Source organism: Taudactylus pleione, unplaced genomic scaffold (assembly GCF_031769625.1).
Source record: "Taudactylus pleione unplaced genomic scaffold, aTauple2 ptg000085l, whole genome shotgun sequence".
Taxonomy (NCBI): Eukaryota; Metazoa; Chordata; class Amphibia; order Anura; family Myobatrachidae; genus Taudactylus; species Taudactylus pleione.
This window is the reverse complement of record NW_028284487.1, coordinates 9,430,619-9,445,031: the sequence shown is the minus strand read 5'-3', so window position 1 is coordinate 9,445,031 and position 14,413 is coordinate 9,430,619. Positions and strand designations below refer to the sequence as shown.

The 14,413-nt window shown below is 35.0% G+C and overlaps 5 non-coding genes across 5 annotated transcripts; all 5 read left to right on the top strand.

Moving 5' to 3' along the window:
* The first annotated feature begins 3,581 nt into the window (after positions 1-3,581).
* Positions 3,582-3,653, top strand: TRNAQ-UUG (transfer RNA glutamine (anticodon UUG)). Its single transcript has one exon. It is a non-coding gene; the product is annotated as a tRNA-Gln (tRNA).
* Positions 3,654-5,366: 1,713 nt separating this feature from the next.
* TRNAQ-UUG (transfer RNA glutamine (anticodon UUG)) lies at positions 5,367-5,438 on the top strand. The gene has a single exon. It is a non-coding gene; the product is annotated as a tRNA-Gln (tRNA).
* A 5,282-nt stretch (positions 5,439-10,720) lies between these two features.
* On the top strand, positions 10,721-10,792 carry TRNAQ-UUG (transfer RNA glutamine (anticodon UUG)). Its single transcript has one exon. It is a non-coding gene; the product is annotated as a tRNA-Gln (tRNA).
* Positions 10,793-11,612: 820 nt separating this feature from the next.
* TRNAQ-UUG (transfer RNA glutamine (anticodon UUG)) lies at positions 11,613-11,684 on the top strand. Its single transcript has one exon. It is a non-coding gene; the product is annotated as a tRNA-Gln (tRNA).
* An 820-nt stretch (positions 11,685-12,504) lies between these two features.
* Positions 12,505-12,576, top strand: TRNAQ-UUG (transfer RNA glutamine (anticodon UUG)). The gene has a single exon. It is a non-coding gene; the product is annotated as a tRNA-Gln (tRNA).
* The last annotated feature ends 1,837 nt before the right edge of the window (positions 12,577-14,413 follow it).

The following is a 14,413-nucleotide window of genomic DNA, read 5'->3' as shown; positions in this document are numbered from 1 at the left end:
ACTCTATAATAAAGGGTTCAATGCTGTAATGGTGAGCACTCTGGACTTTGAATCCAGTGATCTGAGTTCAAATCTTGGTGTTACCTAACTTTGTTCATTTTCCTTAAAGTTTAATTTTCAAAGATTCAGGATAACTTATCTATATTGAAACTTTCTATAAATCCCATCAACTTCAGTGGTTTATTTACTCTAAACTTATTTTGAAACTGTGCAAACCAGTTCTCAACTGGAGAGATGTTTGTCAAACATTTGGAAATAAGAAAAGTTGCAATAAGAATGCAGTGATCCATCACTTGTGCTATGGTTTTTAGATATTCTGGTTTTTAGAATTTGCTTCTTCAGTGTGCACTAATGAGAGTAAAGGTCTGGTCTTCTTCTCTTCTTAAAACTTAGTCCCCAGGATATTAAATCACCAAGAAAATGTCCTGATTGATTAATTTGCCTTTGTATTTCTTAGATTTGCCATATTGCTATATTTGAGAAAAAGTTTTCTCTGTATGCCATATAGAGAAATGCTGCATTAGCCAAAGGATGACATTTTTGTTTATTCCTAACATGGATTTAAAAATTCTCTCTTTTGTATGTTTCTATGATGTTCTCTAGCAAGTTTCAAGGTTTGCAAACTCTAGCCAATGCCATGTATTGATCCCAGTCTTTATGCACTTTGTCCCTGGATAAAATCCTTTATTGGCATTTCTTGTAGGACAGTAAGAAAAAGCACATGGTCTTTATCGGGATCGAACCCGTGACCTTGGCGTTATTAGCTCCACGCTCTAACCAACTGAGTGAACCGGCCAAACATAAAAGCATCTGCAAACACAAAAATGCCAAATGTACCTAAAACAGGAGAACATTCAGTATTTCAAAGATCAGCTATATTGAGTAGAGGAAGAGACTACAATAAAGGGTTCTATGGTGTAATGGTGAGCACTCTGGACTTTGAGTCCAGTGATCTGAGTTCAAATCTTGGTGTGACTTAACTTTGTTCATTTTCCTTAAAGTTTAATTTTCAAAGATTCATGATAACTTATCTATATTTAAACTTTGTATAAATCCTATCAACTTCAGTGGTTTATTTACTCTAAACTTATTTTGAATCTGTTTCAAATCAGTTTTCAACTGGAGAGATGTTTGTCAAACATTTGGAAATAAGAAAAGTTGCAATAAGAATGCAGTGATCCATCACTTGTGCTATGGTTTTTAGATATTCTGGTTTTTAGAATTTGCTTCTTCAGTGTGCCTTAAAGAGAGTAAAGGTCTGGTCTTCTTCTCTTCTTAAAACTTAGTCCCCAGTAGATTCAATCACCAAAAAATGTCCTGATTGATTAAGTTGCCTTTGCATTTCTTAGATTTGCCATATTGCTATATTTGAGAAAAAGTTTTCTCTGTATGCCATATAGAGAAATGCTGCATCAGCCAAAGGATGACATTTTTGTTTATTCCTAACATGGATTTAAAAATTCTCTGTTTTGTATGTGTCTATGATGTTCTCTAGCAAATTTCAAGGTTTGCTAACTCTAGCCAATGCCATGTGTTGATCCCAGTCTTCATGCACTTTGTTGCTGGATAAAATCCTTTCTTGGCATTTCTTGTAGGACAACAAGAAAAAGCACATGGCCTATATGGGGATCAATCCCGTGACCTTGGCATTATTAGCTCCACGCTCTAACCAACTGAGCGAACCGACCAAACATAAAAGCATCTGCAAACACAAAAATGCCAAATGTACCTAAAACAGGAGAACATTCAGTATTTCAAAGATCAGCTATATTGAGTAGAGGAAGAGTCTACAATAAAGGGTTCTATAGTGTAATGGTGAGCACTCTGGACTTTGAGTCCAGTGATCTGAGTTCAAATCTTAGTGTGACCTAACTTTGTTCATTTTCCTTAAAGTTAATTTTCAAAGATTCAGGATAACTTATCTATATTAAAACTTTCTATAAATCCCATCAACTTCAGTGGTTTCTTTTCTCCAAACTAATTTTGAAACTGTTTCAAATCAGTTTTCAACTGGAGAGATGTTTGTCAAACATTTGGAAATAAGAAAATTTGCAATAAGAATGCAGTAATCCATCACTTGTGCTATGGTTTTTAGATATTCTGGTTTTTAGAATTTACTTCTTCAGTGTGCACTAATTAGAGTAAAGGTCTGGTCTTCTTCTCTTCTTAAAACTTAGTCCCCGTAGATTCAATCACCAAAAAAATGTCCTGATTGATTAAGTTGCCTTTGCATTTCTTAGATTTGCCATATTGCTATATTTGAGAAAACATTTTCTCTGTATGCCATATAGAGAAATGCTGCATCAGCCAAAGGATGACATTTTTGTTTATTCCTAACATGGATTTAAAAATTCTCTGTTTTGTATGTGTCTATGATGTTCTCTAGCAAGTTTCAAGGTTTGCTAACTCTAGCCAATGCCATGTGTTGATCCCAGTCTTCATGCACTTTGTTGCTGGATAAAATCCTTTCTTGGCATTTCTTGTAGGACAACAAGAAAAAGCACATGGCCTATATGGGGATCAATCCCGTGACCTTAGCGTTATTAGCTCCACGCTCTAACCAACTGAGCGAACCGGCCAAACATAAAAGCATCTGCAAACACAAAAATGCAAAATGTACCTAAAACAGGAGAACATTCAGTATTTCAAAGATCAGCTATATTGAGTAGAGGAAGAGTCTACAATAAAGGGTTCTATGGTGTAATGGTGAGCACTCTGGACTTTTAGTCCAGTGATCTGAGTTCAAATCTTGGTGTGATCTAACTTTGTTCATTTTCCTTAAAGTTTAAATTTCAAAGATTCAGGATAACTTATCTATATTTAAACTTTGTATAAATCCTATCAACTTCAGTGGTTTATTTACTCTAAACTTATTTTGAAACTGTTTCAAATCAGTTTTCAACTGGAGAGATGTTTGTCAAACATTTGGAAATAAGAAAAGTTGCATTAAGAATGCAGTGATCCATCACTTGTGCTATGGTTTTTAGATATTCTGGTTTTTAGAATTTGCTTCTTCAGTGTGCCCTAATGAGAGTAAAGGTCTGGTCTTCTTCTCTTCTTAAAACTTAGTCCCCAGTAGATTCAATCACCAAAAAAAGTCCTGATTGATTAAGTTGCCTTTGCATTTCTTAGATTTGCCATATTGCTATATTTGAGAAAAAGTTTTCTCTGTATGCCATATAGAGAAATGCTGCATCAGCCAAAGGATGACATTTTTGTTTATTCCTAACATGGATTTAAAAATTCTCTGTTTTGTATGTGTCTATGATGTTCTCTAGCAAGTTTCAAGGTTTGCTAACTCTAGCCAATGCCATGTGTTCATCCCAGTCTTCATGCACTTTGTTGCTGGATAAAATCCTTTCTTGGCATTTCTTGTAGGACAACAAGAAAAAGCACATGGCCTATATGGGGATCAAACCCGTGACCTTGGCATTATTAGCTCCACGCTCTAACCAACTGAGTGAACCAGCCATACATAAAAGCATCAGCAAACACAAAAATGCCAAATGTACCTAAAACAGGAGAACATTCAGTATTTCAAAGATCAGCTATATTGAGTAGAGGAAGATTCTATAATAAAGGGTTCTATGGTGTAATGGTGAGCACTCTGGACTTTGAATCCAGTGATCTTAGTTCAAATCTTGGTGGGACCTAACTTTGCTCATTATCCTTAAAGTTTAATTTTCAAAGTTTTAGGATAGCTTATCTATATTGAAACTTTCTATAAATCCCATCAACTTCAGTGGTTTCTTTACTCCAAACTAATTTTGAAACTGTTTCAAATCAGTTTTCAACTGGAGAGATGTTTGTCAAACATTTGGAAATAAGAAAATTTGCAATAAGAATGCAGTAATCCATCACTTGTGCTATGATTTTTAGATATTCTGGTTTTTAGAATTTACTTCTTCAGTGTGCACTAATTAGAGTAAAGGTCTGGTCTTCTTCTCTTCTTTAAACTTAGTCCCCATAGATTCAATCACCAAAAAAATGTCCTGATTGATTAAGTTGCCTTTGCATTTCTTAGATTTGCCATATTGCTATATTTGAGAAAACATTTTCTCTGTATGCCATATAGAGAAATGCTGCATCAGCCAAAGGATGACATTTTTGTTTGTTTCTAACATGGATTTAAAAATTCTCTGTTTTGTATGTGTCTATGATGCTCTCTAGCAATTTTCAAGGTTTGCTAACTCTAGCCAATGCCATGTGTTCATCCCAGTCTTCATGCACTTTGTTGCTGGATAAAATCCTTTCTTGGCATTTCTTGTAGGACAACAAGAAAAAGCACATGGCCTATATGGGGATCAATCCCGTAACCTTGGCGTTATTAGCTCCATGCTCTAACCAACTGAGTGAACTAGCCATACATAAAAGCATCAGCAAACACAAAAATGCCAAATGTACCTAAAACAGGAGAACATTCAGTATTTCAAAGATCAGCTATATTGAGTAGAGGAAGACTCTATAATAAAGGGTTATATGCTGTAATGGTGAGTACTCTGGACTTTGAATCCAGTGATCCGAGTTCAAATCTCGGTGGGACCTAACTTTGTTCAATTTTCTTAAAGTTTAATTTTCAAAGTTTTAGGATAGCATATCTATATTGAAACTTTCTATAAATCCCATCAACTTCAGTGGTTTCTTTACTCCAAACTAATTTTGAAACTGTTTCAAATCAGTTTTCATCTGGAGAGATGTTTCTCAAACATTTGGAAATAAGAAAATTTGAAATAAGAATGCAGTAATCCATCACTTGTGCTATGGTTTTTAGATATTCTGGTTTTTAGAATTTACTTCTTCAGTGTGCACTAATTAGAGTAAAGGTCTGGTCTTCTTCTCTTCTTAAAACTTAGTCCCCTGTAGATTCAATCACCAAAAAAATGTCCTGATTGATTAAGTTGCCTTTACATTTCTTAGATTTGCCATATTGCTATATTTGAGAAAAAGTTTTCTCTGTATGCCATATAGAGAAATGCTGCATCAGCCAAAGGATGACATTTTTGTTTATTCCTAACATGGATTTAAAAATTCTCTGTTTTGTATGTGTCTATGATGTTCTCTAGCAAGTTTCAAGTGCTGCTAACTCTAGCCAATGCCATGTGTTGTTCCCAGTCTTCATGCACTTTGTTGCTGGATATAATCCTTTCTTGGCATTTCTAGAGGGACAACAAGAAAAAGCACATGGCCTATATGGGGATCAATCCCATAACCTTGGCGTTATTAGCTCCATGCTCTAACCAACTGAGTGAACTAGCTATACATAAAAGCATCAGCAAACACAAAAATGCCAAATGTACCTAAAACAGGAGAACATTCAGTATTTCAAAGATCAGCTATATTGAGTAGAGGAAGACTCTATAATAAAGGGTTCTATGCTGTAATGGTGAGTACTCTGGACTTTGAATCCAGTGATCCGAGTTCAAATCTCGGTGGGACCTAACTTTGTTCAATTTCCTTAAAGTTTAATTTTCAAAGTTTTAGGATAGCATATCTATATTGAAACTTTCTATAAATCCCATCAACTTCAGTGGTTTCTTTACTCCAAACTAATTTTGAAACTGTTTCAAATCAGTTTTCAACTGGAGAGATGTTTGTCAAACATTTGGAAATAAGAAAATTTGAAATAAGAATGCAGTAATCCATCTCTTGTGCTATGGTTTTTAGATATTCTGGTTTTTAGAATTTACTTCTTCAGTGTGCACTAATTAGAGTAAAGGTCTGGTCTTCTTCTCTTCTTTAGACTTCGTCCCCATAGATTCAATCACCAAAAAAATGTCCTGATTGATTAAGTTGCCTTTGCATTTCTTAGATTTGCCATATTGCTATATTTGAGAAAACATTTTCTCTGTATGCCATATAGAGAAATGCTGCATCAGCCAAAGGATGACATTTTTGTTTATTCCTAACATGGATTTAAAAATTCTCTGTTTTGTATGTGTCTATGATGTTCTCTAGCAAGTTTCAAGGTTTGCTAACTCTAGCCAATGCCATGTGTTGATCCCAGTCTTCATGCACTTTGTTGCTGGATAAAATCCTTTCTTTGCATTTTTTGTAGGACAACAAGAAAAAGCACATGGCCTATATGGGGATAAATCCCGTGACCTTGGCGTTATTAGCTCCACGCTCTAACCAACTGAGTGAACTAGCCATACATAAAAGCATCAGCAAACACAAAAATGCCAAATGTACCTAAAACAGCAGAACATTCAGTATTTCAAAGATCAGCTATATTGAGTAGAGGAAGACTCTATAATAAAGGGTTCTATGCTGTAATGGTGAGTACTCTGGACTTTGAATCCAGTGATCCGAGTTCAAATCTCGGTGGGACTTAACTTTGTTCAATTTCCTTAAAGTTTAATTTTCAAAGTTTTAGGATAGCATATCTATATTGAAACTTTCTATAAATCCCATCAACTTCAGTGGTTTCTTTACTCCAAACTAATTATGAAACTGTTTCAAATCAGTTTTCAACTGGAGAGATGTTTGTCAAACATTTGGAAATAAGAAAATTTGCAATAAGAATGCAGTAATCCATCACTTGTGCTATGGTTTTTAGATATTCTGGTTTTTAGAATTTACTTCTTCAGTGTGCACTAATTAGAGTAAAGGTATGGTCTTCGTCTCTTCTTAAAACTTAGTCCCCAGTAGATTCAATCACCAAAAAAATTTCCTGATTGATTAAGTTGCCTTTGCATTTCTTAGATTTGCCATATTGCTATATTTGAGAAAAAGTTTTCTCTGTATGCCATATAGAGAAATGCTGCATCAGTCAAAGGATGACATTTTTGTTTATTCCTAACATGGATTTAAAAATTCTCTGTTTTGTATGTGTCTATGATGCTCTCTAGCAATTTTCAAGGTTTGCTAACTCTAGCCAATGCCATGTGTTCATCCCAGTCTTCATGCACTTTGTTGCTGGATAAAATCCTTTCTTGGCATTTCTTGTAGGACAACAAGAAAAAGCACATGGCCTATATGGGGATAAATCCCGTGACCTTGGCGTTATTAGCTCCACGCTCTAACCAACTGAGTGAACTAGCCATACATAAAAGCATCAGCAAACACAAAAATGCCAAATGTACCTAAAACAGCAGAACATTCAGTATTTCAAAGATCAGCTATATTGAGTAGAGGAAGACTCTTTAATAAAGGGTTCTATGCTGTAATGGTGAGCACTCTGGACTTTGAATCCAGTGATCTGAGTTCAAATCTTGGTGGGACCTAACTTTGTTCATTTTCCTTAAAGTTTAATTTTCAAAGTTTTAGGATAGCATATCTATATTGAAACTTTCTATAAATCCCATCAACTTCAGTGGTTTCTTTACTCCAAACTAATTTTGAAACTGTTTCAAATCAGTTTACAACTGGAGAGATGTTTGTCAAACATTTGGAAATAAGAAAATTTGCAATAAGAATGCAGTAATCCATCACTTGTGCTATGGTTTTTAGATATTCTGGTTTTTAGAATTTACTTCTTCAGTGTGCACTAATTAGAGTAAAGGTCTGGTCTTCTTCTCTTCTTAAAACCTAGTCCCCAGTAGATTCAATCACCAAAAAAATGTCCTGATTGATTAATTTGCCTTTGTATTTCTTAGATTTGCCATATTGCTATATTTGAGAAAAAGTTTTCTCTGTATGCCATATAGAGAAATGCTGCATTAGCCAAAGGATGACATTTTTGTTTATTCCTAACATGGATTTAAAAATTCTCTCTTTTGTATGTTTCTATGATGTTCTCTAGCAAGTTTCAAGGTTTGCAAACTCTAGCCAATGCCATCTATTGATCCCAGTCTTTATGCACTTTGTCCCTGGATAAAATCCTTTATTGGCATTTCTTGTAGGACAGTAAGAAAAAGCACATGGTCTTTATCGGGATCGAACCCGTGACCGTGGCGTTATTAGCTCCACGCTCTAACCAACTGAGTGAACCGGCCAAACATAAAAGCATCTGCAAACACAAAAATGCCAAATGTACCTAAAACAGGAGAACATTCAGTATTGCAAAGATCAGCTATATTGAGCAGAGGAAGAGTCTACAATAAAAGGTTCTATGGTGTAATGGTGAGCACTCTGGACTTTGAGTCCAGTGGTCTGAGTTCAAATCTTGGTGTGACCTAACTTTGTTCATTTTCCTTAAAGTTTAATTTTCAAAGATTCATGATAACTTATCTATATTTAAACTTTGTATAAATCCTATCAACTTCAGTGGTTTATTTACTCTAAACTTATTTTGAATCTGTTTCAAATCAGTTTTCAACTGGAGAGATGTTTGTCAAACATTTGGAAATAAGAAAAGTTGCAATAAGAATGCAGTGATCCATCACTTGTGCTATGGTTTTTAGATATTCTGGTTTTTAGAATTTGCTTCTTCAGTGTGCCTTAAAGAGAGTAAAGGTCTGGTCTTCTTCTCTTCTTAAAACTTAGTCCCCAGTAGATTCAATCACCAAAAAATGTCCTGTTTGATTAAGTTGCCTTTGCATTTCTTAGATTTGCCATATTGCTATATTTGAGAAAAAGTTTTCTCTGTATGCCATATAGAGAAATGCTGCATCAGCCAAAGGATGACATTTTTGTTTATTCCTAACATGGATTTAAAAATTCTCTGTTTTGTATGTGTCTATGATGTTCTCTAGCAAATTTCAAGGTTTGCTAACTCTAGCCAATGCCATGTGTTGATCCCAGTCTTCATGCACTTTGTTGCTGGATAAAATCCTTTCTTGGCATTTCTTGTAGGACAACAAGAAAAAGCACATGGCCTATATGGGGATCAATCCCGTGACCTTGGCATTATTAGCTCCACGCTCTAACCAACTGAGCGAACCGGCCAAACATAAAAGCATCTGCAAACACAAAAATGCCAAATGTACCTAAAACAGGAGAACATTCAGTATTTCAAAGATCAGCTATATTGAGTAGAGGAAGAGTCTACAATAAAGGGTTCTATAGTGTAATGGTGAGCACTCTGGACTTTGAGTCCAGTGATCTGAGTTCAAATCTTAGTGTGACCTAACTTTGTTCATTTTCCTTAAAGTTTAATTTTCAAAGATTCAGGATAACTTATCTATATTAAAACTTTCTATAAATCCCATCAACTTCAGTGGTTTCTTTTCTCCAAACTAATTTTGAAACTGTTTCAAATCAGTTTTCAACTGGAGAGATGTTTGTCAAACATTTGGAAATAAGAAAATTTGCAATAAGAATGCAGTAATCCATCACTTGTGCTATGGTTTTTAGATATTCTGGTTTTTAGAATTTACTTCTTCAGTGTGCACTAATTAGAGTAAAGGTCTGGTCTTCTTCTCTTCTTAAAATTTAGTCCCCGTGGATTCAATCACCAAAAAAATGTCCTGATTGATTAAGTTGCCTTTGCATTTCTTAGATTTGCCATATTGCTATATTTGAGAAAAAGTTTTCTCTGTATGCCATATAGAGAAATGCTGCATCAGCCAAAGGATGACATTTTTGTTTATTCCTAACATGGATTTAAAAATTCTCTGTTTTCTATGTGTCTATGATGTTCTCTAGCAAGTTTCAAGGTTTGCTAACTCTAGCCAATGCCATGTGTTGATCCCAGTCTTCATGCACTTTGTTGCTGGATAAAATCCTTTCTTGGCATTTCTTGTAGGACAACAAGAAAAAGCACATGGCCTATATGGGGATCAATCCCGTGACCTTAGCGTTATTAGCTCCACGCTCTAACCAACTGAGCGAACCGGCCAAACATAAAAGCATCTGCAAACACAAAAATGCAAAATGTACCTAAAACAGGAGAACATTCAGTATTTCAAAGATCAGCTATATTGAGTAGAGGAAGAGTCTACACTAAAGGGTTCTATGGTGTAATGGTGAGCACTCTGGACTTTGAGTCCAGTGATCTGAGTTCAAATCTTGGTGTGACCTAACTTTGTTCATTTTCCTTAAAGTTTAATTTTCAAAGATTCAGGATAACTTATCTATATTTAAACTTTGTATAAATCCTATCAACTTCAGTGGTTTATTTACTCTAAACTTATTTTGAAACTGTTTCAAATCAGTTTTCAACTGGAGAGATGTTTGTCAAACATTTGGAAATAAGAAAAGTTGCAATAAGAATGCAGTGATCCATCACTTGTGCTATGGTTTTTAGATATTCTGGTTTTTAGAATTTGCTTCTTCAGTGTGCCCTAATGAGAGTAAAGGTCTGGTCTTCTTCTCTTCTTAAAACTTAGTCCCCAGTAGATTCAATCACCAAAAAAAGTCCTGATTGATTAAGTTGCCTTTGCATTTCTTAGATTTGCCATATTGCTATATTTGAGAAAAAGTTTTCTCTGTATGCCATATAGAGAAATGCTGCATCAGCCAAAGGATGACATTTTTGTTTATTCCTAACATGGATTTAAAAATTCTCTGTTTTGTATGTGTCTATGATGTTCTCTAGCAAGTTTCAAGGTTTGCTAACTCTAGCCAATGCCATGTGTTCATCCCAGTCTTCATGCACTTTGTTGCTGGATAAAATCCTTTCTTGGCATTTCTTGTAGGACAACAAGAAAAAGCACATGGCCTATATGGGGATCAAACCCGTGACCTTGGCATTATTAGCTCCACGCTCTAACCAACTGAGTGAACCAGCCATACATAAAAGCATCAGCAAACACAAAAATGCCAAATGTACCTAAAACAGGAGAACATTCAGTATTTCAAAGATCAGCTATATTGAGTAGAGGAAGATTCTATAATAAAGGGTTCTATGGTGTAATGGTGAGCACTCTGGACTTTGAATCCAGTGATCTTAGTTCAAATCTCGGTGGGACCTAACTTTGCTCATTATCCTTAAAGTTTAATTTTCAAAGTTTTAGGATAGCTTATCTATATTGAAACTTTCTATAAATCCCATCAACTTCAGTGGTTTCTTTACTCCAAACTAATTTTGAAACTGTTTCAAATCAGTTTTCAACTGGAGAGATGTTTGTCAAACATTTGGAAATAAGAAAATTTGCAATAAGAATGCAGTAATCCATCACTTGTGCTATGGTTTTTAGATATTCTGGTTTTTAGAATTTACTTCTTCAGTGTGCACTAATTAGAGTAAAGGTCTGGTCTTCTTCTCTTCTTTAAACTTAGTCCCCATAGATTCAATCACCAAAAAAATGTCCTGATTGATTAAGTTGCCTTTGCATTTCTTAGATTTGCCATATTGCTATATTTGAGAAAACATTTTCTCTGTATGCCATATAGAGAAATGCTGCATCAGCCAAAGGATGACATTTTTGTTTATTCCTAACATGGATTTAAAAATTCTCTGTTTTGTATGTGACTATGATGTTCTCTAGCAAGTTTCAAGGTTTGCTAACTCTAGCCAATGCCATGTGTTGATCCCTGTCTTCATGCACTTTGTTGCTGGATAAAATCCTTTCTTTGCATTTCTTGTAGGACAACAAGAAAAAGCACATGGCCTATATGGGGATCAATCCCGTGACCTTGGCGTTATTAGCTCCACGCTCTAACCAACTGAGTGAACTAGCCATACATAAAAGCATCAGCAAACACAAAAATGCCAAATGTACCTAAAACAGGAGAACATTCAGTATTTCAAAGATCAGCTATATTGAGTAGAGTAAAACACTCTAATAAAGGGTTCTATGCTGTAATGGTGAGCACTCTGGACTTTGAATCCAGTGATCCGAGTTCAAATCTCGGTGGGACCTAACTTTGTTCATTTTCCTTAAAGTTTAATTTTCAAAGTTTTAGGATAGCATATCTATATTGAAACTTTCTATAAATCCCATCAACTTCAGTGGTTTCTTTACTCCAAACTAATTTTGAAACTGTTTCAAATCAGTTTACAACTGGAGAGATGTTTGTCAAACATTTGGAAATAAGAAAATTTGCAATAAGAATGCAGTAATCCATCACTTGTGCTATGGTTTTTAGATATTCTGGTTTTTAGAATTTACTTCTTCAGTGTGCACTAATTAGAGTAAAGGTCTGGTCTTCTTCTCTTCTTTAAACTTCGTCCCCATAGATTCAATCACCAAAAAAATGTCCTGATTGATTAAGTTGCCTTTGCATTTCTTAGATTTGCCATATTGCTATATTTGAGAAAACATTTTCTCTGTATGCCATATAGAGAAATGCTGCATCAGCCAAAGGATGACATTTTTGTTTATTCCTAACATGGATTTAAAAATTCTCTGTTTTGTATGTGTCTATGATGTTCTCTAGCAAGTTTCAAGGTTTGCTAACTCTAGCCAATGCCATGTGTTGATCCCAGTCTTCATGCACTTTGTTGCTGGATAAAATCCTTTCTTTGCATTTTTTGTAGGACAACAAGAAAAAGCACATGGCCTATATGGGGATAAATCCCGTGACCTTGGCGTTATTAGCTCCACGCTCTAACCAACTGAGTGAACTAGCCATACATAAAAGCATCAGCAAACACAAAAATGCCAAATGTACCTAAAACAGGAGAACATTCAGTATTTCAAAGATCAGCTATATTGAGTAGAGGAAGATTCTTTAATAAAGGGTTCTATGCTGTAATGGTGAGCACTCTGGACTTTGAATCCAGTGATCCGAGTTCAAATCTCGGTGGGACCTAACTTTGTTCATTTTCCTTAAAGTTTATATTTCAAAGTTTTAGGATAGCATATCTATATTGAAACTTTCTATAAATCCCATCAACTTCAGTGGTTTCTTTACTCCAAACTAATTTTGAAACTGTTTCAAATCAGTTTACAACTGGAGAGATGTTTGTCAAACATTTGGAAATAAGAAAATTTGCAATAAGAATGCAGTAATCCATCACTTGTGCTATGGTTTTTAGATATTCTGGTTTTTAGAATTTACTTCTTCAGTGTGCACTAATTAGAGTAAAGGTCTGGTCTTCTTCTCTTCTTAAAACCTAGTCCCCAGTAGATTCAATCACCAAAAAAATGTCCTGATTTATTAAGTTGCCTTTGCATTTCTTAGATTTGCCATATTGCTATATTTGAGAAAAAGTTTTCTCTGTATGCCATATAGAGAAATGCTGCATCAGCCAAAGGATGACATTTTTGTTTATTTCTAACATGGATTTAAAAATTCTCTGTTTTGTATGTGTCTATGATGCTCTCTAGCAAGTTTCAAGGTTTGCTAACTCTAGCCAATGCCATGTGTTCATCCCAGTCTTCATGCACTTTGTTGCTGGATAAAATCCTTTCTTGGCATTTCTTGTAGGACAACAAGAAAAAGCACATGGCCTATATGGGGATCAATCCCGTAACCTTGGCGTTATTAGCTCCATGCTCTAACCAACTGAGTGAACTAGCCATACATAAAAGCATCAGCAAACACAAAAATGCCAAATGTACCTAAAACAGGAGAACATTCAGTATTTCAAAGATCAGCTATATTGAGTAGAGGAAGACTCTATAATAAAGGGTTCAATGCTGTAATGGTGAGTACTCTGGACTTTGAATCCAGTGATCCGAGTTCAAATCTCGGTGGGACCTAACTTTGTCCAATTTCCTTAAAGTTTAATTTTCAAAGTTTTAGGATAGCATATCTATATTGAAACTTTCTATAAATCCCATCAACTTCAGTGGTTTCTTTACTCCAAACTAATTTTGAAACTGTTTCAAATCAGTTTTCAACTGGAGAGATGTTTGTCAAACATTTGGAAATAAGAAAATTTTAAATAAGAATGCAGTAATCCATCACTTGTGCTATGGTTTTTAGATATTCTGGTTTTTAGAATTTACTTCTTCAGTGTGCACTAATTAGAGTAAAGGTCTGGTCTTCTTCTCTTCTTTAAACTTCGTCCCCATAGATTCAATCACCAAAAAAATGTCCTGATTGATTAAGTTGCCTTTGCATTTCTTAGATTTGCCATATTGCTATATTTGAGAAAACATTTTCTCTGTATGCCATATAGAGAAATGCTGCATCAGCCAAAGGATGACATTTTTGTTTATTCCTAACATGGATTTAAAAATTCTCTGTTTTGTATGTGTCTATGATGTTCTCTAGCAAGTTTCAAGGTTTGCTAACTCTAGCCAATGCCATGTGTTGATCCCAGTCTTCATGCACTTTGTTGCTGGATAAAATCCTTTCTTTGCATTTTTTGTAGGACAACAAGAAAAAGCACATGGCCTATATGGGGATAAATCCCGTGACCTTGGCGTTATTAGCTCCACGCTCTAACCAACTGAGTGAACTAGCCATTCATAAAAGCATCAGCAAACACAAAAATGCCAAATGTACCTAAAACAGGAGAACATTCAGTATTTCAAAGATCAGCTATATTGAGTAGAGGAAGACTCTTTAATAAAGGGTTCTATGCTGTAATGGTGAGCACTCTGGACTTTGAATCCAGTGATCCGAGTTCAAATCTCGGTGTGACCTAACTTTGTTCATTTTCCTTAAAGTTTAATTTTCAAAGTTTTAGGATAGCATA